We start from the raw sequence: 23783 nt of genomic DNA on the forward strand, positions 1-23783 counted from the left end.
GCATATTGCTTCATTTACCATGACACTCAATTACATTGCCACCTGATCCTGTGGTATTTACTGGGAAATTTCATCCCATCTTCCTAAGCCTAATTTTCTTTTAAAATTACAAAAGTGAAACAAGAAACATGCTCTTCTCACGTACTCCCTTTAATCCTTAACCTACTTAGCTTTGTACCCTTCAAGTGGCAAAAAGAATTAATAACATTGTAGAGTATAAAAACCCGTGCTGGGTTATAATATTAAGGGGATGTGTTAGCTACAGGCTGAAGTCTTTTCCATGAAGTCAAACGTGTGTACTATTCTCCCCAGACAGGACGGAGCCAGCTACTGGGTTAGACGGGTTCTAAGCATAGGGGTCTCTGCTGAGATTATCCCAAAGACCTGCCCAAGCCTGTGAACTTAGGAGAACAACTTTGTAATTTGTGTAAATGGGGCTTAAGTTTCGTGTGTGACTTTGCAATATGCTTCCAAGTAATTTTCAAACTCAGCTTTTTAATATTACCTCCTTAAGTAAGGCAACTTTATGCACCCAGTGGGGAACAACCTGCAGAGAGTGATTTGAAATACCTTACTAGGCTTCAGTTGCAGAAAAGGCTGTGATTGCCCAGCATCCTGCATCTGGTACAGCCCTTGCTTCCTCTTTCCCAGAAATTCCGTATCAGTCCCTTCACTGGGTCAGCTAGCAGAGGCCATCCATCAATGCTGGTAAGAATTTATTGAACATCTCACAACTCTGCAGTCTTTAGAGCTTAGTTTAAATGTCACTTTCTTAGATATACATTCCCTGACACTCTAGACTACTTTATACATTATTAAGTTGGTGACTGTATTGTTGGAATTGTTTGATTAAGGTCCTTCTCCAACCTCCCACTCAACTGTAAGCCCCCAGGACAGTGTTTATTTTGATCATCAATGTATTCTCAATATTCAGTACATAACCCAATCCTTTCTAGGTATTTAATAAACACCTATTGAGTGAATGCATCAATGAATGAATAAAATACATACATACTATTTAATGGTTTGCAATTTTAAAAATGATTATGTACCTGCTACTTGGTAGGCACTGAGCGATGCTCTAGGAAATCTAATAAATGATCTAGACTGGGCTGGTATTGCCAGAGGCTCTGTCCTCCATCTCCTCTCCACACTCTCTCTGTGCACTTTGCAGTGGCTTTTAATTATCACCTTTGAACGTAAGGATCACACAAAATTTCTATCTCTGATCCAAAAGACACCTCTCCCCAGACTATAGCCACTTTACTAACCCAGAATAATACCAACAGGGAATGTTATAATTTAGCAAACTCAATATCTGGAGATAATTCAGTGCATTCCAGCTATGTCCTGGGAGCCTATGCCTTGGAAATTTGAAGACCAGGATTTAGGGGAAATCTTCCAACTGCCTGGGGACCAGTTCATGGGGAATCTTAAAGCCTAGACAAAAGAGTATGTTAATACCCCAGTTATATCTCACATTTATATAGGGGCTTATAGATTTTTTAAAACATGCTTTTACATTTTCACTGTGGTACAGATAAGAAAACTATGGTTCATGGGAGCTTACTAACTTGCTCAACTTCTAGGGCTAATATTAATATATGGTAGAGTTCTAACCATATCCCAGCTCAGCATATGATCCCTCTTCTGCAACAGAGCATAAAATAGAGACAGGATGCCTTAGGAAACAACAAGCCCTGAAAGTCTTTCCAATAGGGGGATAACAAGATGGAAGATGTATTTAAGGAAGATTAATACGGCTGTGATATGCAGGATGGCTGGAAGGTGAAGAGCAAAGGCAGGAGGTGGAGTAGAAACCACTGTGTGGGTGGTGATGAGGGATTAGAGAAATGAAGTAGAAACACAGAAATATTAGGATTTGATGCTAAGTGAAATTACAGCATAAAAGAAAAGGCTGATTTTAAGATGTCTTTAAAGTTTCATACCTTGGCAATTAGAAGCAGAGAATTGGCAATGGGAGGAATATTGGAGGGAGCCAATGACCTTGATTTTGGACATTGTGGAATGAGAGTATGAGACCTTTGGTATATCTGAACTTCTTACCTTCGTGGAGAGGCTGGGTAAGACAGCCCCACCTAGAAAGGTGATCCAGGAAAAAAGATGAAAATTTCTCTTATGGAGGCTGTGGTGATTGGGCCAAGAGGGCAGCTACCATAATTCAACTCATGGGATATGTATCTAAAATTTGGGTTGTGGTTAAAAAGTAGGAAGAGTCAGGAGTAGAGGAGGATATGGAGGAGTGGAACAAAATAGGGGTCTGTGATGAATGAAGGTAAGAATAGACAGCAGTGGTTTGGAGGCAGAAAACAGGGGGTGATTTTTGCAAATCTTTGAGAGCAGATTCAACAGCTGGCATTTTGCATCCATTTAGAGTAAGGCAAACTAGGACCATAGAAAGAAGCCAGTTGGGAATGGACAAAGGGTGGATGCTCTGTAGGAAGCAGGATCAAGGAGACTAGAATTGGAGTGAGAAATGGGTTGGAAGTTGGCAGCAGAGAAGTGATCACTAAAGTTACAAGAATGAGTAAGCTTTCTGAGCAGGAAATAACAGATGGAGATGAGCAGACCCAAGACTAATCTTGAAGCCCCAAGAGGGATGCTCTCTAGGCAACAGCTGATTCCACAGGTGCTATGGCAATGAGTCTGACAGAGAAAGGGAAGATATTCCCCTGGGCAAACAGGAAGTTTAAGGAACCTCTCACTTTATAGCTATGCCCAGGTCCTGCATGGCATCTTCACCCCAGGATTAGTGAGATATTAATTCAGGTGAATTCCCACATCCACTCCCCCTGATGCCTGACCAGTGCCTCAGCACAGGATGCCTATGTAACATCCAGACAAAGGTGTTCTGTTGGCAGCCTGAAATGAAGGTCTGGAGTTCAGGGGAGATGTGGGCATTGGAGATAAAGACCTGGAGAGACTTTGGCTTATGCGTATTATAACAAGAGAGGGACAATAGATGAAAGAGGATGAATCTTTAAAGAGACAAATAGAGAAAAAGGAGCTAGTGAAAGTGTTTGTAGGTTGAGAAGAAAGCAAAAAGGATGGGCTCACAAATGTTAAGGAAGGAGAAAGTTCAAAAAAGAGAGTGGTCAATAGTGTCATATGCCTAAAAAAATAAAGAGAATTTGGAAAATATTAGTGATTATTTTGTGTTTTCCACATTCAAAAATCCTCACTTAGATTGTTCTCCTTTTGGAAAAGGAGATCAATCATTTTACCGTAAGATATTAATATCTAGGTTCAAGGTTCAAGGATTGAGCACAAGCTTTTATCTTCTTTCTTACCTAAGACACCATTAAAATAGCAGCAAAGGAATAAACAAAAGTATATAAACCCACAACAATGGAGAAAATAGGAGAGTCCTCAAAACAGTTCTAGAAAACAGAGAGTGGAGAGAGGAGTGCTGATATGGAGCAGAGGAAACCAGAACTGGTAACAGCTAGCCTGAATCCAGCAGAGACTCTCATCTGGGTGGAACCAGGGAAAGAAGAGTGGGAGACAGGGGAGGGGCCTAAAACAGGAGGTGTGACTAAAAGATGTCCAGTGGAAGAGACTAATGTGAGTTTAAAAGGTGATCCAAAGGAGCGGGTGGGGAAAGGAGAATTCACTTCTACTTCAAGCCCTGAATTGTCTCCCAAGTGGCACGAGAGCTCTGACCACAGATCTGAAGAACAGAAGTACAATGGCAGCACGGCAGAGCTGGTCGGGGAACACTGCTCACCTGGGTTTTATAATGCACATGCTGTTTGGTTGTTTTTCAGCTGAAAACCAACCCACAGATCAATCATGGAAAATTGATTACAGTGACACAGTATCAGTCTTGGCAAGAAAAAATTTGATGGAGGTCTGCTGTGGAAGAGAGGACATGCTAAATTACCTTAGCGTCTTTCAAAACAGAAACTTGAGAGGCATCATCTATGTTGACAGAAAGAAGAGTGCAGGTTGAGTTGGTGGTTTGACAGTACAGGTGCGGCCAGTGGAGGAACTGAAATTGGTGCTATGCTGTGTCTGGAGGGAGAGCAGGTACACAGCGCGCAGTGGGAGGAAGTTAACTTCTTGTTCATCATAACAGGAAGTTAGCAGGCAATGTTTCAAATTGCTAAATCAAGAAATATTTTTTAAGTCTATGAATGATAAATGCTGGAGAGGGTGTGGAGAAAAGGGAACCCTCCTACACTGTTGGTGGGAATGTAATTTGGTGCAGCCTTTATGGAAAACAGTATGGAGATTCCTCAAAAAACTAAAAATAGACTTATTATATGATCCAGCAATCCCACTCTTGGGGATATATCCAGAGGGAACTCTAATTCAAAAAGATTATGCATTCCAATGTTTACAGCAGCACTATTTACAATAGCCAAGACATGTAAACAACCTAAATGTCCATCAACAAATGACTAGATAAAGAAGTTTTGGTATATTTATACAATGGAATACTACTCAGCCACAAAAATAATAAAATAATACCATTTACAGCAACATGGATGGACCTGGAGATTGTCATTCTAAATTAAGTAAGCCAGAAAGAGAAAGAAAAATACCATATGACATCACTTATATGTGGAACCTAAAAAAAAAAAAAAGACAAATGAGCTTATTTACAAAACACAAAGAGATTCACAGACATAGAAAACAAACTTATGGTTACCAGGGGGAAAAGGGGAGGGAAGGGATAAATTGTGAGCTCAAGATTTGCAGATACTAATACTACATATAAAATAGTTAAACAACAAGTTTCTTCTGTATAGCACAGGGGACTATATTCAATATCTTGTAGTAACCTATAATGAAAAGAAATGAAAATGAATATATGTATGTATATGTATGACTGAACTATTATGCTGTATACCAGAAATTGACACAACATTGTAAATGAACTATACTTCAATAAAAAAAAGAAGAAAAAGAATTTTTTAAAATAGATATAAAAATATCTGTTAGAAGAATTTAAAGCAGAAGTTGTTAAAAGTGGTTTCCAAGATATAGGACCAAGAGGAAAGAGTACTAAGAAGGAAGATGGCTGTTTTTATGTCTTCTGTGTTTTACCATGTGTGAAATTGGTTGAATGTTTTAATATATAAAAATATCTACACTGACATGGGAAGATCTCCAAGTAATATTGTTAATATTGTTAAAAAAGCACATCTCAGAATGATATATTCATTATAATATCATTTATATGAAATGGAACACAACACAAAATAGTTCCTTGTGTTCTGTGCATATATATGTTTTTATGCAAATGCACAGGGAAAAGTCTAGAGGATTTATACTGAACTGATAACAACATTTCCCTCTGGCAGGAAGATAGAGTTGGGATAAATGAGTAGTGGTCGCAGAAGGGCAGGGTCTCGGGTCAACATCACATAACGCATTGTGCGAAAAGTCAATGTGAACTTGTGCAGCACTGTGGTCCTAGTTAAAGAATGTTTAGCATTAACTGTGCTATTCAGTTTGGGAGCTTTATTTTTTTTAAACAAAAGCATATTGCTTTTGCAATAAAAACAAACTTTTGAAAAATGATGACTGATAGTTAATAGCTGACAGTCATTCAATGTGTTATCTCTCCCATGAGCATTTTTTTAAAATTAGGGAACAAGCCCTTAACTCCAAAGAATGAATCTCTAATGATGCTATCCAGAGATCAAGGCAGGATAAGGGGGAAATCATATGGATCAGGAGGGATTCCCAGCATTCTGGAAGTTGCCCAACGTGTGCAACTGTCAGTTCCACACATGAGCACCTACGCGGTCAGTAAGTTTTCCTGATGTCTGTTGCTTTTCATAAATTAAGCTAGACAATTCATCTGATGCAGGCAGACCAAGCCAGCCCCACAATATGATCCCAGTGACTCCCTGATTCCTTCATGATTCAGAATAAACAAGCAAAATAATGGCAAATCCATCATATCCTTGTTCCCCCCAGATACCCTCTCTGGTTATCTGACTCTGCAGGTCAACTTCCTAAGAAGCTCCCTGGGCAGCCTCTCTTGAAGTTAAGAGGGAGCATCTTGTTTGTGTATGAGTTGGGGGGAGGTGCAAGATAGGGCACAGCTACTGGGAAGAGCAAAGAGAAAACTGTAGTAAGTAATTAATTATATTCTTTGTTGAGCCCCCTCCATAGAAGCCACAGTCAAAAGCAAATGTCTGTTTCCAGTTTTTACCATGAAGAGTCACATGTCTCTGGAGAGGACATACATCTCTTAGATTACAAAACATTAAATAAACCAGGTTGTGAGTTTGGGTTCTAAGTCACACCGGTCACTTCAAAATGTAATTCTTGAAATCCCCATTTCTCAGCACTAGTTCCAGTCTGGACTTGCCACAATCCAGATTCAAAAGAAATGTATTCTGGCAATTCTATGACAAATATACTATATATTTTGCTGCCTTAGAAATTAAGAAAAAAAGTGAATTCTTAATGTGTTTTTTAAAAGGATTCCTTATCTTCTGAGGCATTATACTGAAATTTGAATGTATTAAATGATCTGCTATCTGAGGTTTGCTTTTAAACAATCCAGTTTGTAGGGGAGGTTGGCTGTTGGTGTAAAAATGAAACAAGATTGTCCATGAGCAGATAATTGTTGACGTTGAAAGATAGGTACATGTGGGTTAATTATTCTAGTCTCTTTACCTGTGTGTGTGTGTGTGTGTGTGTGTGTATACGTTTGTGTGTGTGTGTATATATATATATATATCTGAAATTGTAGTAATGCTCTTAGTTTCCTAGTGCAGGGAAGGCATCTTCCTCATGGGAAATTTTATGACCTGCTTTTAGGTAGAAAGGGGGAGGTCAGAGAGCCCTTACATCTTCTGTTTCTCAAATGTCTTCAGCTCAAAATGGCAATCAATATGCCAAATTGGCATATTTGGGGTGACATGTTCTGAACCACTCCTTCAATGGCAAATCTTCATAGATCTATTTATTCAGTTAACAAATGCGTATAAGCATTTACTATGTGTTCAGTACTGTGCTAAACTCTCAATAAATGCAAGTATAAGTGCCCACGCAAGCGTGACTAATTCATCACTGCACTCTGGTCTGTCTTAGAACACTATTCAACACAGAGTCACAAGCAGTCATTGGAAATGAATCCCACCTGTGGTCCCCAGACATAGGTATTTCCTTTAAATTGTTCTTCTCTAATTTATTTAAAATGCAATAAAAATTGTTGGACTGGGCAACTTAAATGGGGTTCCAAGGGAAGAACCTCCACCACAACCCACAGCACAGATGTAGATCTTATGGTGATGCTGTTGCTCACATCTACCAGATTCATGGTCCAGCTGCCAAGAGTGGGCAGGATGGCACCTCTTTATATAACCGTCTTAGAAGTCATGCCATTTGCTCTCACATTTACTTCTCTAAGACCTTATAACTCAGTTGGCCAGGGTGAAGGTGTGTCCACTCCCCATGTCAAAATTCTGTCTCCCTGAACCCTGACAACAGCAACTCAGCTTGGCTCATTAACATGGTTGTCTGAGTCAGTACAAGGTTCCCTGCTCAGCTTACAGAATCAGGAATCAGGTAAACAGAGAATCAGTGTGGGCAATCAGGCATTAAAGCAGCTTACAGCTCAGAGAGAAATGGTTGAGGAGGAGGGAGAGAGGGAGTGTCCAGAATTAATGACCCCTTTTATGGTGAACTTGATACCAAATGTGACACTATCCCAATAGTCTGCTTGTTACCTTGGCCACGGGAACATCCCAGAGGCTGCTTTCAAGCATTCAGTCATTCAACAAACATTGTCTGACCACTTACGATATATCAGGCACTCTTGTAACCCTTAGAGAAAGAGAGATAATAAAGACCATGCCCTTGGGAAACCCAAAACTGAATACCAGCACATAAATAATAATGCATACAAAAGACAGTTTCAGACTATTAAAGAAATAACCCTGAAATTAGAGGGCTTTCAACCAAAGAAACCATATTGGAGACCAAGGTAGGTTACATAATTTACAGAGCCTGGTGCAAAATGAAAATGCTGAGCTCCTTATTTAAAAGTTGTTAAGAATTTCAAGACAGCAGCACTAGAGTGTTAAACCAAGCATGGGGCCCTTCTACGTGCAGGACCCTATGTAAATATACAGGTTGCATGCTCATCAGACTGGCTCTATTGCAGATTCTGGTCTCCAGAAAGAAAAGGATCAGCCCTGAGATTACCCAGTTCAGTATGTACAAAAGGAGAAGTGGTCAGTTAACTCAGAATAACACTGTGCATTTCCTGCACCAAGGATAAATGTTACTATGAGACAGTGTCGTGGTGACCCAGCATGTGACCCTAGAGTGATTCTGAATGTCTCAATCCTATTTTTACAGCCCCAAACTCTACAGGGTCCTCATCTACATCTCCCTGCACAGCTCCTCAGGATTCACAGACAAGCAGTTCCAAGACAGCTGATTCTGTGCCTGGCTTTGGAAACTGTTAGCTAGCTGAGATCGGTCTTCCGTGATAACTGACTGCAGACATGCCTGGTTCTGATGATGCAGGTTCATCCATTTGAAAGGGAAGAAACAGGTATCTGAAAGGCAGTAAATTATCTTTCTTGCACCTGAAACACACTGTACAAATAAATACCACCAGCTGGTTCCCTGAAAATGCATGCCTTGGTCCACTGGGAAACCAAGAGCAGCAAATGTTCTTGAATGTGATAACAGCTCTAATAAGAGTGAAGAGTGCTTAATTAAAGAAGTAATTAACTTTGTACACAAGAAGGAACAAATGGATGAACATATATACAACAAACAGAGATACCAATAACTTTTCATTTAAGAGCTTGGAGTTTGAAAGGCAATACTATTTGTTGGTTTGTAGGGAGAAATACAATGCTCCCCACCTTCTTCCCCATCCCAAGGAGGGGAGTGTTTGCTGTGAGAGCCAAGGACATAACTGGGCCATGGTGTGAAGGGGTGGAACTTTTGATATGATCAACAAAGAGATTAAAGACTCTGCCTTGGAAATGACTGGTCTCTTGGATTCCTATCTCTTTTTATCATTGCCTCTCTTGGATTCTCTTTCATATCTTTGTAGATGGTCTGGTAAAAGAGACCTGGAGGCAACCATTTGCTTGGGAGGGATGCCTATCTTGGTGTGGACCAGAGGGTGGGTGGCCAAGGCCAGTTCTGCTCCGGTTCCTCTAGAGAAATGCTTTCTTCCTTTGTTCTTTCCTTTGGGGTTGCCCTTCCTGCTTCCTCTTCTCATGGACGCAGTAATATCTAAAGGCCAGGATTCAGGGGTAGATCTAGTAGAAAGAAACTCAGCCTGCTTTTGTTCTAGGCCTTCGCTACACCTGGTTGAGCCCAGCTAACGGGGCTAAAGGGTTTGAGGTCTTATAGTCATAAACCTGACATTTGCATAGAAGGTCCCTTCAATAAAGCTCCTTTGTGATTCTCTGATTTAGCTCTCATATGGAGCTAAATCCAAGATTTCCAGCACTTTATGATTTATCTTAATTCAATTAAATCCAATGAGCACTTATGAGCCTAAAATAGGCAAGACCCTCTCTAAATCAGAAACAAGCTTTTATTATAGCTTGTGAAGAAACAAGTTTATTGTGACTCGTTTATGACAATTATAAATGAGTCGGCATTGCACGTGATGTGGTCTGCACAAAATTGGTCTCAGTCCTTTAAAAAGCAACCATTTGATTTTGGAATTTGACTAAGACTCACATAGGCAGGCAGTCTGCATCAAAACTAGCCAGCTAAGTTGAAGGGGGAGCCAAAAAGCTTTTGGATAAAACTGTTGAATGAAGTTCCATCTCTGGCAGTCCTATCAACCTCTCAAGGCCCTGCCTCCCTTCTCCCTGTGATTTTCAGCAATGGCTCACATGTGTGCACAGCACGCTACCATGGAGGCTACAAATCCTGAGAAGTATTCTAACTCCTATTCAGTTTGGTCTTTTCTCCCAGAACCTGACCTCTAACTATTTACCTTGTACACTTTGAAAGTCTAGATCTATTGCCAATATTAAAAATAGTCCTCTACACTCTTCACTCACCACCTCCTCTTCTTCCTGGCTTCCCCTGAAACCTGGGTTTCCCTGGAGGACTCTGTGTCCTTTGCTGTCCTCTCATGTGGAAATGGCTCATCCTTGCACACATGCTGTATCTGACGGCCAGAGGTAGTTTTCTCCTGGCTTTAGGCTTCTGCCCTCAGAATATTGCTCTTTCACATTTTTTCAAAAGCTCTCCCTTTGAAAAACTTCGTATCAACCAGCTTCCCATCGCTATTAGTTTCCTACGGCTGCCGTAATGAGCTACCACAGACTAAGTGGCAAAGAGCATCATAAATCTATTGTCTAAAGAGTTCTAGAGGTCAGAAGCCCAAAATGGATTTCACTGGGTTGCAGTCAAGGTGCTGGCAGGTCTGCATTCTTTCTGGAGGTTCCAGGGGAGAATCCGTTTCCTTGCCTTTTCCACCTCCAATTGGCCACGTGAATTTCTTGGTTTGTGACCCCTTTCTCTGTCTTCAAAGCTGGCAATCACATCACTCAGTCCTCTGCTTCCAATGTCATCACATCTCTTTTGCTGACCCTTGCTTCCTTTTTTTCTCTTTTAAGGACTCTTGTGATTACGTTGATCCTAGCTAGGTAATCCAGGATGATCTCCCCATCTCAAAATCCTTAACTTAATCACATCTGCAAAATCTCATTTGCTCTGTATGGTACCGTATATATAGGTTCTGGGGATGAGGACATGGACATGTATTCTACCTCTGTCCACCTGTACTTCCCGTCTCCAGAAAGCCCAGTCGTTCCCCTTGTACAGGCATCCCCTGATGCAGAGCTCTCTGTCTTCAACCTCCCATTGTCCTCAATGACGTCGAGCCTAGGTCCCCGTGCCCTTTGCTTTATCCCTCTAGGTCTCTCTCTTTTGGCAACCCTGGGCCTTGTCATCATTCATATTTGTGTCTCCTCAAGCTCTTCAGAAATCCTACTCAGACCATGGTCTCCACTTCTTTCCACTAAGCATGCTCTGTGACTTCCCCAAGGCCTGAGTCCCCAAATATCAATCGATAAACCACTCGCTCTCTGGTTAATCCCTCCCATGATGTGTTTATCAGCAACTTCATTTCCTTTGCCTCTTTGTCCACCTTTCTCTACTTCTTTAGTGACCCAGGCCCTGGCATAATCATGAGGGCTTCAAAATCATGCAGGAAAGAATCTTACTGCTGCTCTGCCCTGGCATCCGAACCAGCTGGTCCATCCACGCCACTCCACAGGGACTTCTCCTGCCTCTCGTGAACTCCCTCTTGCAGGCTCCATGTTGAAAATTCCAGAGACCCCTCCACAAACTTATAACCTCCATATCCCTCACTCTTGGTATGTGACATGCTCTCAGAATCCAAAGAGAAAATAGAGGCCACATGCATCAGAGTTCTTCCGCATTTGTTGATCTACCTAAAATACATCCCTTCCTGCCTTTCTGTTAGAGGGAAAGGGGTCCTTCTTCCTTTCGAAGGACAAGCCCCTCTCCTGTGTGCCAAATATCCTCTCCATCAATTTCCTCCTCTTTTGGACAAACTTAGTCTCCCTCCACCCATTCCTCTTCTTCATAAACATGTAGAAGTTTTTCTAAATATAACCCTCCTCCCCTCCCACTGGCCCACCCTCAAGCTACCCATTAAATCTCTCTTTCCTTACAAAGGTGGTGCAGGGATAAACTGCAGGACATCATCGCACCTGAAAAAAGTTTCCTCCTTCAGTATGAAATGAGGTGAACTCAGCCACCTCTGGAATGATCCAGGAGTAGGAGAGGATACAGGTCTGGGGCCTAAACCTTATACAAGATGGTAGTGGTAAGGTTCTCTTTGTAAAAAGAACACAAACTTGGGTACCAACATACAAGGCCTCTAAGGGACAAGTAAAAGCCCAAATCTTATTACTGTCACAGATGTCCCCCTACCCCAGGGACAGTGTGGGGCGATTCCCGTGATGGAGAATGTCACTGAGAAAACATACACCTAGTACATGCATTATGCTGTTGGAGAAAAGTGCTTCCCAGGGGGAGTAAGCATATCATTGCTAGTATTCACGATCTGGGGGGATAATAAAAAAATCAATATTTTTCAAGCTGTGTCTTTGTCTTTACAGTTCCCTGCTATTTGTAGCAAGGGATACTGGCTTTCTATTTATGCTCATAGCATAAGAATTTCTTTTAAAATGAATCTTTATTATGAATTTTAAGTAGGTTAAGTTTTAGAAATTAAGCTAATGATACCACATCCTGGTGACACGTGGATATGGCAAATGAAGATAGTATGAGAATGATCATGCTTGGGAAACACTGAAGCAAAAGGAAAGGGGTGGTTTCTCTAAGAGAAAATTCCAGAGAAATAAAATCTGTCAGTGAGACTCCACCGCTGCCCAAGGGAGACAGAACCACAGCCCGTAAGCACGAGCACCTGGGTTACATGGTAAGTTAGTCCCTGGTGGAGATGGATACACAAGGTATCACAGGCCGAGGACACCAGTCAGATTCTCTAGATGATTCCTCTTGCTCTGAGTTCACACTTCCCAGCAACCTTTTGAGTATAATTAGGCTTTGCTGACAAGCTACCATGCTCTCATTGGAAAACTAGGAACATCTGGCTTTCTCAGTTGCTTATTGCTCAATACCAGTTAATCAATCAATATTTTGGTTTTTAAACATAAGCTGTCATGGACTCGGAGCCCTGTGCTGGCCAGCTCCATTTCTGAGCTGCCAGACTGAGGACTGGAGATGTCTGTCAAGGTGATAACACCTGTGTACCTGTCTGGGCGGCCAGCCTTCCCGCCTTCCTCAGGTGCCAGCTGATCTGCTGTATGGCTTTGATGGCAAACCACTGCCTCACCTGCTCCTCGGCACCTGCAGTCAGTCCCCAGCCCTGCCCTTCACTAAGTCTGCTCTCAGTAGGTGTAGGTATCCAAGGTCTTACCTGATTTGGGCTTCAATTTCAACCTCATCTTTAGGAACCTCCCTCTGAATGCTTTTGAGTCTTTGATGCCCATCATATAGTATTTTGGTTCTCTATCAAATTTTGTAAAAACTGTTTCCTGCCCAGACTTCACTTTTGCTTGCCCCTTAAACATAGCTATCTCCATGACAAAGGGCAGAGAGAGGGGACTGGGGGTCAGACCACTTGAATTCAAATCCACTTATCAATTATGTGAATTTGGGCAAAACGTTTAATCTCTAAACCTCAGATGATTCATCTGAGAAACAGCAATAACAATACTCTAAATAAAATTGCTATCAGCATTAAATGAACTAATCCACATAAAGTGCGGTGCTTGGCATGTGATGAACACTCAGTAAGTGAAAGCTGTCTTTTTCTCAACCATATCCATGGCTTCAATTCCCGTATGAAATAATCAAGCAGATTTTTCCAGCCTTGAGCTTTCTCTTAAGCACCAAATCGGTATTTTAACTGCCTGCTAAGTTCTTTTCCATTCTAATTTATCTTCCACAATGCTATCAGAATTTTATCTTTCTTTTTTAAAAAAAAAAACCTGTGATACCGTTCCTCTGGTTGCTTTGTGATCAACTCCAGACCTTTCACATCCTAGCTACGACAAGCCTCCTCATGCCTTCCCCATGACCGTGGGACAGACAGCCTACCTCCTGCACTGAGCCTGTGGTAACTGCTTTGCTCTCTCTCAAGTGTCCTGCCTTCCTCTGAGCTTCCTGTTCCCTCAGCCTAGAATGCCTTTTCTCTTCTGGCAAACTTTCTACTCAGCTCCCATGCTCAGCTCAATCGTCACCTCCTCTTGTGACATCTCTTCTGGATCAGAATGCTGTCAACCTCTTATGCCAGTGCCAATCACGTTATACTGACACCATGTCTGTCTCCCTTACTTGGCTGTGAGCCCCCTGAGGGCAAGCCCTGGAGCGCTTACATGATTGTTTTCCTAGTACGGTCCCTAGTACGGTCACAGTGGGAACAGAAGGCAGTCAGGCACTGAGAAGACGGCCAGCAGCAACTACCACTGGTTGAGTAATCGCCATGGTCCACACATTAGTCACATACACCTATTTTCTCATTCAACCCACCTTTATAATCAGTCCTTGTTCCATCTCCTGTAACATTTGCCTGGGAAAACTCCATCACTGGTTGTATTCATTTGCCTGGGCTGCCACAACGAAATTCCACAGACCAGTGTCTTGAACAAAAGAAAATTCATTTTCCTCACAGTTCTGGAGGCCAGAAGTCCATGATCAGAGTGCCATCAGGGTTGGTTTCTGGTGAGAGCCCTCTTCCTGGCTTGTGGACAGCCACCTTCTTCCTGTGTCCTCACATGGCTTTTCTTCCATGCACACATGGAAACTGAGGGCTTTTGGTGTCTCTTCCTCCTCTTATGAGGACATCAGTTCTATGGGGTTAAGGCCCCATGCTTGTGACCTTATTCAATGTGTGTTACCTCTTTATAGGTCCTATCTCCAAATACAGTTACATTGCAGGGTAGGGCTTCAACATATGAACGTGGGATGGGGGGAGCCACAATTCAGTCCATAACTCCATAACACTGGTTAAATCTAACTTACTCCCTACTCCTGCTTACCCTCAAGCAGCCAGACACAGGTGAAGAAAAAACATACAACCATGCCAACTAGTCTCACTTTAAATTGAGAATCTCAAACCTTGAGTGACCCCATCTGGCAAGTCAACACACATTCCTAGTCCATCCACTCACCCACTCCCCAAGAAGACTATTTCACATCTGCTCCTCTGTGTTCCAACCCCTCAACATGCCCACCTTTCTCCTCATCCTCAGCTCATGTCCTTACTTCCTATTTCACTGAGGAAATTAAGCCTTCACATCCTCATCTTTCTGCATCGGCTCCTGTAGGCCTGCCTTCCCTCCTACAACACTGGGTGAATCATCCTGAGTGTGAAGGACCGGGATAAACCACTAAGACCAGCCCTTCAGTTGTGCATGGATTCCATCTCCCTCATCAGCTCTGCAGGAATCCTGTTTCCTACATCATCAATTTCCCCCTTTCTTTTAGACAATATCCTTTAGCATAACATCTGAAGCATGTGACATAGACCCAATAGCTCCCCGCTTAAAACAACAATGAAAACAATAACAAAAACCTCTGTAGAGCCCACCTCTTCAGGGTGCTGCTCCATTTTGCTCTGTAAAAAGTTCCCTGAAAGAATGATGAAAGGACTTTGTCTCTCCTTCTTCACCATCCATTCTTTTTGGCATCCACACCAATGTGGTGGTCACATCCCCACTTTACCAAAACCATTTTCCTTGAGGTCACCAATGGTCTCCTGGTTCCTAACCAAAGTTCTCAGTCCTCATCTTACTAAACCCACGGGCAGCCATTGACAGGGTTTATCACTCCCTCCTTCTTGAAATGCTGTCATCCTTGATTTCTAGGACAACTTGCTCCCCTGTTCTTAGCGGCCCTCATTCTTGGGCTCATTTGCTGGATCTCCCCTCTTTCATTCTTCTATTTCTCCCCTGAAGCCTCAGGGCTCTGGCCTCAGACCTCTGGCATCAGACCTCTTTTTTCTCTACAATCACTCTCTAGGTGCCAGGATCTTGGCTTGAACTATTATTTTTATCCTAAAGACTTACCAATTTACATCTCTCTGTCAGACCTCTGTCCTAAACTCCTCTTGTGTGTTCAACAGACTCCTCTGAATCTACGTACCCAAAACAGAACTCTTAGTGCTTCCCCAAAGTTGTTCTTCCTTTAGTGCTCCCCATCTCAAAAAATTGCATCAGGATTCACATAATTTTTCAGGCCCCAAACCTTAAAGTCATTCATGACTCTTCAACATCTCACATCCCATCTCTCAGCAAATCGTGTAGACCTAACTATGAAATAGATGGAAGATCTACCAGTTCTTTCCATCTCTCCTGCTGCCAACTCAGTCCTTGCCTCGAGGACTTCTCTCTCAAACTATTGCAACAGCCTCTTACTGTGTAACTTTTTTCCCTGTTTCCATTCTTATATCACTACCATCTACTCTTCACACTGCAGCCAGAGCAAGCCTTTAAAAAAAAAAATCAGATCTTATCATTCCCCTGCTTAACATGTTCTGATGGCTCTTATCACACAGAATAAGACCCCAAACCCTTACAAGGCCTGGTCCTTTAGCATCTGACACTGGTCTTCTTTTCTGACTCCATTGTCTGTGACTCCTCTTCCTCCTTTGCTGTGCTCCAAACACACTGACATGTTCAAGAAAGAGCAAGAAGGTCATTTGCCTCAAGGCCTTTGCACTTGCTGTTCCCTCTGCCAGGAACCGTCTTTCCACAAATAACCACATAGTTTTCTCCCTTGCTTCTTTCAGGTGTCTGCTCAAATATCACCTCCTTAGAGAAATTTTCTTTGAACTGCCTCCCCTCCGATCTAGATAACATACTCCATCACTCTCTGTCTCTTTAATTTGCTTTATATTTCCTCACAGCACAGATCTTGATTTGACATGTTATTTTATACCAACTTAAGTTCTTAATTATTGTTTCTCATACTAGATTGTGAGTTCCAGAAAGACAGACATTGTTTGTTCACTGCCATATTCCCAGCACTGTGCCAGACAGTGTCTGGCACCCAGTGCGTGCTTATATTCACTTACAAGGGCTGCCGTAACACAGGACAACAGACTGAGCAGTTTAAACAACAATAATTTTCTCACAGCTCCGGAGGCCAGAAGTCAAAGTTCAAGGTGTCTGCAAAGTTGGTTCCTTCTGAGGGCTCTGAGGGAGGAATCTGTTCCAGGCCTCTCTCCTTGGCTTGTAGATGGCCATCTTTCCCCTGTATCTCGTCACATTATCTTCCCTCTGTATGTGTCCTTGTATCCAAATTTCCCCTTTTTATAAGGACACCAGTCCTATTGTATTAGGGCCCACCCAAATGACGTCACTTTCATTTGATTACCTCTGTAAAGACCTTATCTCAAAATAAGGTCACACTTTGAGATACTGAGGGTTAGCATTTCAATATATGAATTTTGAGAGGACATAATTCAACACATGAAGTGTTTTAAAAATTTGTGTTGAATTAATGAATGCATGAAGACTGACTGACTTGGATAAATGAATCCTCAAGAACAGTTTTTTATATAATAAGGATACTAATCTTGCCTGTCAGTACAACATAGAATTATTTCCCCCAACTTATTATCTTTTAACTTTTCATGTCCCACTGGAACATGGTTATAATACAAATCCAGTCACATTCTCAAAAGCATACCAATTCTACATATTCCAAGGCCGAGATAACCCTTCAACCTAAGAGGTGGTTAATGTCAGTTTTATCAAGGGGTTCCATTGCTGCATATTGTTGACAAGAGCCCTCGGGCCCCTGTGTGAATTAATCAGAAGTGAGTTTTTAATCCTGCAGCAACACAAATATATGTTAGGGGTTAAAGCATAGAGAGAAAAGGTAAAGAGTCAAGTTGAAAAATGCAGATTAGTCTTTTGTTCATTTATCCTTGGATAGAATGGTGAAAAGGCTACTAGGTGTGTGAGCTAATTAGTTTGAAAACAATCAAACACAATCAACTTTCTCCTGCTGAACATCCCTCCTCCCTTTATTAGATTCTAAAACATGCATAAGACAAAACACAATGAAGGGAAATCAATTAAGAGGCTCCTGGGGAAAAAGGCAGATAACAGGCACGTAGATTAGATATGGATTAAAGAGGTATCACTCTGTTTCATGGCACTTTTATGGTTATATAAAGAATTACTTAAACTCGTAAGCAGACAGACAAGACGATGAATAGCTAAATATGGGACTCATGATGTTTAACCAACGCTCACAATTTTTCAAAATATCACCTTTCTATGTGAATAGCCCACTGAAAAGGAGAATTTATATAAATGGAACTCAACATAGCAGTGAATTAAAATTTAGAGCCAAGCTAATCTGACACATTTAATAACATGCATCATTATGGTGGTGCTTGAAAATTAAGAGTAAATGAGAAATGGTTTGCTTAGTGACTTTAATTAGCACCTTACAGTCTAATCAAAATGTCTAGGTTTGGCGAGGAAGGAGGTGAGAAGAAATGCTGGTAAGCAGCATCCTGAAGCTGAGACTCCTCTGAGGAGACTTTGAATTCCAGGACCCTGATGTCCACAGCAATAGACATCTTCATTGGTCCAGTGGGACACCCAGGGGACTCTGGGCAGTGTAGACACTGGTGTCTGGCTTTACTTGGCTGTTCCCTCTGTTTGGAATGTTTCCACCCCTCTTCCCTTTCTAAGTAAGTCTTCATGCTTCAAATTTCATCTAAGGAGTCATTTAGAAGCATATACTCATTCAATCCTCATGCCAAACTCCTGAGAAATATGTACTGACATTCTGGATCAGAATTGAACTTCTAACACACATAACCTGATTTCTTTCTGTCTTCCCAACCACCTCCTGTGCTCAGGTCAAGATAGGAACTTGGTGAACAGAAGAATCAGCTAGAATGGGAGAAGCTGAGACACAGGTACAATAGAGGAAGAGTGCAGAGTGTGTTATCTGGAGAGTGGCAGGAGGTGGTCCAAGATGGCAGAGTGTTGGCTGGAGAGGTCCAGGATAGGAGGAGGCCCTGACAGGTGGACAGAACAGTGATGGAGATCTGCATCATGTTTAGATCTAGGCAGGCTGAGTCCCAGAGGTCTTCCCCAGGACTGTCAGGACACCAGCCTCTGGGAGGGGATGGGAGGAACTGGGGTCCCAAGTTAGAAACCAAGGTAGGGATCCAGTTATTGGAAAATGGGGTACAAGTTCAGTGAAAGTCTTAAGCAAGACTGATCAGATGCTATGCAACCTGGTCTGAAAATTTGAAACTCCTTAATTCTCTCTCCCTTGACGAAGAAGAGACCCTTCTGACCCTTCCTGAACTTGAGACAAGGTTAAGCACTGATGTGAGTACTAGAGGGTTACAAAAGTACTATAGGGCTACCTTTTGTTTGTCCAACTTCTTGTTCTTGTCATTGTGATAAAGGATGGAATAGATTTCCAGATCATGGAGATGCACTAAGTGTGTTTGACCTTCCACTTTAAGTCACATTCTTTTTCTTTTATCTTGACCTTAGATGTTGAACTAAGCTTAATAATTTTCTATGGGAGAGTCCATCAGACCCAACACTCAGGAACTAAGTTACCCCAGGAAAGTTGCCTAGATATATTGAGTATGTTTGGCAGTATTTGTGCTAATTCTCCAGCCACCCCTTTGAGTTTTGCCTTCAATGCATTGCATTCTCTTCTTTAGAGAAGACTAGATTCATACAAATCCCCAAGAGTGGGCTACTGTATTTTCTCCAACCTAAAACGGTTTGGCTCCTTTCACCCTTCTTCAATATTCTAAGTTTTGTTATTTGTTTAATTTTATGAAAGTAGGATACACAGTGTGGTTGTGAACAGCAGCAAAGTACAGGCCAAACAACATCAGAATATGATGGCCTAAAAAAAGACCAAAATGTCGAGTGTTTCAGGCAGCTTTAAAACAGAACAAATGCCTAACTTTTGGTGTGATTAAACTTAAGCTGAAATGAAAGAATTTGAAAATTTAAAAAAAACTATCAGAAGAGCATTCCTTGAGAATGAACCAAGGGATATGGGAGGACCCATTCTTACTCATTTTTGAAGCAGACTCTGGCCTTAAACATGGTATTAAAATGTCTCGGTAAAGTTATTGAATGTATAAGGCAGGAGAGGCCCAGTTCATGCCGTGGGCTCCTGAGGGAGGGAGCCCCCCATAGCTGGGTTTCCAGATGTTCAGGGTGCTTAAGGGTAGAAACGGATCTTGCACTTCAGGCTGCCCATCAGTTTCCAAGGAGCAGAGACTCTCCTACTCATATGACCCTCCCCCACCCCCCAACACACAGACATCACTTTTTAAGCCAATATCTGAGTGCCTACTTTGTGCCAGACACTGCTCTAAGAACCTTATAGCAACAACACTTAACCCTCTCTACAACCCTGGGAGGTGGATACATCTTATAGATGGTGACAACAAAGTTAATTTGTCTAAGGTCCCATAGAGAAGCATGCCACTGAGCTGGGAATCAATTCCAGACACTTTGGCTCCAGGACAGAGGGCTTAGCTGCATTTAAAATTCTTTCCATTTAAAAAAAAAAAAAAAGGAGGGGACTATAGAAACGGGTCAGAGACAGCTAGACAAAACTTAGAGCAGAGGCTAGTAAAAGTTAGGCAAAGAGGGGAATGCTTGTCCCCTAATGCAGCCCTCCTTTGGCAAATGGGGAGCATTGAGACCCCACCCTTCCAACCCCACACTCCCAATTCCCTTCTTTTTTTCCCCATCGCATTAACCACCTTTTAACCATACAATATACTTCTTTACTTTGCTTGTGAGTGCTGTCTCCCTCACTAAGACGTAAGCACATAAGGGCATGCATCTTGTTTTGTTCTGTACCTGAGATAGCCCAAGTGTCTAGAATGGTGCCTGGCTCATGGTAGGCACGCTATAAAATGAATATAATACTTGCTATCCACCCCCTCAATGAGATATCCAGGAAGAGTACAATCTCCAAATTTATAACACTTCAGAATTGTGTTTCATAAATGGGTAAAATACTAAGAGGTAAGGATGACCCCTTAGGAGGTAACCGAGTGTGATGTTATAACAATATACTGCTATTTTAACATCCAAGGAATTGCTCAGTGTTAGAGCTGCCCTGAAACCGAGGTGACACCCTTCTTGCCAGGGGGATTATCGTGTAAAACAAATAAGACTAGACAAAAAGGCACCACAGGAACAAGACAGCAGGAAGTGGGAAGAGGGAGGTTATGGGTTTCAATTTTCTTTTTCTTCCCAGGCTTATTGTTTCACTCTTTCCCCCTGCTTTCTTCCTTTCTTTTTTTTTTTTTTTAATACTCCTTTTGATCCATTTTGTTAAATCATGTAGACACTTCATCCTAGTGAAGTCTTTAATTACATAATTTTAGAAGGTTGTTCCAGATTAGTTAAGCCACACTGTGGTTAAGTGAGTCATCTTCCATGTATGCTGAACAAGGGAAACCTGACCTTGATGATATCAGAGGATGTGAGGTAACCCCGCGGAGCCCAGGCTCTCAGTCCTGCAAGAGGCCCTGCTCTACACCACTGCCCCACTCCAGGCTCCTCCTGTTGTTTGCCTGATTCGGGACCCTCCCTGCCAGGCGAGGTCTCCACCTTTTCACCTGGCCCTAGCCACAGATGGGACTGACATGGAAGCAGGGAATTCAGCTATGTGAGGGCTGCTACTGAAGAATGTTTCTTGTGATTCCAAAACCTGCCCTAGGACCTGTGCTAACAATGACACTTGGGATCAGGTGCCTTCAGGACACATGGTGTCTCACACAGGCTTAGCCACTGTCAATGAACGGCTACATGAAGATTCAGAATTGCCCCAAAGTTGAACAGGGAGGGATGGCCTCATGCTATTATTATGAATGATACAAATAGCAAAAAGTAAAGGGAGCTTGTTAGGTGATGAGAATATAATAAGCGCTTAACATCTATAAACTCACATGGACATCAATGCAGTCCTCACAACAAGTGCTATTACCCTTACTTATAGGTGAGGAAAACTGAAGGGTTAGAAACGTGTCCAGGGTCACAGAGCCAGAAAGCAGCAGCATCAGGGCCTGGACACAGGCTGTCGGCTGCAGAGCCTCTGCTCTCAACCACAACTCAGCTTCACTCCTCTGCATTAAAAATGCACCTTGATAACATAAAACACCTTCCAAATAGGGTCCTGAGTGCTTTACACATGCTCTCGTTAAATCCCCATAAAACCCCAATGACGTAATCCTAGTCCAATCCTGAGAGAAGCAGACAAACCTAGACTGCGGGACATTCTACAGGTTATCTGGCCAGATTCCTCCAGACTGTCAAGGTCATGGAAAGAAGGGAAGATGGAGAAACTGCCACGGACCAGAGGGAACTGGGGACAAGACAACAAAATGCAACATGGCTTCCTGGATTGGATCCTGGAACACGAAGGGGCCATTAATGGAAAAACTGGGGAAATCAAAATGAAGTCAGGAGTTTAATTAATAGTAGTACCAACATTTGTTTGTTAGTTTAGACAGATGTACCATGATAATGTAAGATGTAAATGATGGAGAAAACTGGGCCCAGGATCTAAGGGGAAACTGTACTATCTTGGCAACTTTTCTGTAAATCAAAATTACTCTAAAATAAAAAGTTCATTAAGGAGATAGCCCTATGAGGTAGGTCCTATGACTATTTTACAGAGAACTCTAGTTTAGAGAGGTTACCTTGCTCATAGTATCACAGCTGTAGGAGGATTCATCCCAATAGGCCCCTAGAACGATTTAAACAGGATTCCCGTGTGACTCACTCATAATTTCTTAGAACATTTTTTTGTGGCATCGTATGGACATCATAGCCTGATGATCTGTGAGAGGGACTGGCCCTGGCTATGTCCCATTTCTCTTTTCTTAACCTAATAGTTGTATCTTACATTTATTAAATGCTTACACGCTTTATTTTCTTTAATCCTCAAAGCAACCCTATAAAGTATTACTCCACTTTATGGACAAGTTAAATAAAGTTTAGGGAGATTCAAGGACCTGCCCAAGGTCACACAGCAACCAACTGGAACTTGAGCTTGAACCTAAGTCTGTCTAAAATCAAAGTGTTGGGATTTGGGGGAGGGTATAGCTCAGTGGTAGAATGCGTTGTCCTGGTTTCAATCCCCAGTACCTCCATTAAATAAATAAATAAACCTAATTACCTCCCCACCCCCCAAAAAAACCCCAAAACCAAAGTGTTGGCATAACCACTCATAACTACTCACTCTGCCCTGCCTCAATGTTGGCTGCCTTTTTTTTTTTACCTTAACTGTACTAATAATTAATATTGAATATAGGTAAGAAATATCTGTTACATTGAATGGAAATTTTCTTAGGCCACTTCATGTGAACTATGACCGTCATCAGGAAACTAGTAACATCATACTCAAAGGAACTATTCCCGGAATGTCTTCAAGTTGTATTTGCCATGTTACTAATGGAGCTGAGGGGTTTTTTCACTGCTTTTCTTACTGTAAGAGCCAATACAGCTTTGGTGCAATGAGCTGGAGGCTCTTCTATCCCATGTATCATAAATACTGACCGTCAAAGAAATCAAAGAAAATATACTGTCTTCTTTTGTTACTGAAACGAGCAGAAAGCATATAATTTTGTTTCCAAGGCCCAGGATGACTTTATAAAATATGCACTTGAAATACAATCTCGTAAGCTTATTAGCCCAGTGTTTTGAGAAGGAAAATTCTTTGTTGTTCCACACCACTTTTTAAACTCATGGCACTCAAAGCCCCTTATACACTTCAGGCATTTTTCCTTCAGCGTATTCTCCTTTTAAACACATGTCCCCTTCTCTATTAAATTATTTGTAGGCAAAATGAGCACTATAAAATGTAGCTTCTTTTGCCTTTCAAATTCTAATTTCTAAGGAAGCTATTGAGAGAACTGTGCTTGTTTTCACATAACAGAAAATTGCTAGGTTGCAGCCGTGCTATTTCTTTGCAGTTGAAGTTAAGGAAGACCTAGCATTTTCTTACTTCAGCCACCAGGTGAGGCAAATCACAGTTCTGTTCTAGGTCAAGAGGCAGTAAAGAGAACAAAGCAGTAACCCTTGATCTTTTCCTCCTCAGGTCTGAGAGCTTGTCCCAATGCTGGGCCCACAAAGACATCATCCATTTGGAAGCTCAGCTGGGGTGCAGGATACAGAAGCTGGTTCTCTTGCCACTAGGTAAGCAGCAAAAGTAGAGGCAGAAAT

General features: G+C 41.9%; 1 long non-coding RNA gene across 1 annotated transcript in view; it reads left to right on the forward strand.

Annotated features, from left to right (window-relative positions):
- Positions 1-23783, forward strand: part of LOC123612976 (uncharacterized) — a 61310-nt gene that overhangs the window by 31777 nt on the left and 5750 nt on the right. Inside the window, exon 2 of the long non-coding RNA XR_006720297.2 lies at positions 23659-23756. This is a non-coding gene — a long non-coding RNA (uncharacterized LOC123612976). The remainder of the gene's footprint in view (positions 1-23658; positions 23757-23783) is intronic.

The sequence above is a fragment of the Camelus bactrianus genome, chromosome 12 (assembly GCF_048773025.1).
Source record: "Camelus bactrianus isolate YW-2024 breed Bactrian camel chromosome 12, ASM4877302v1, whole genome shotgun sequence".
Classification (NCBI taxonomy): Eukaryota; Metazoa; Chordata; class Mammalia; order Artiodactyla; family Camelidae; genus Camelus; species Camelus bactrianus.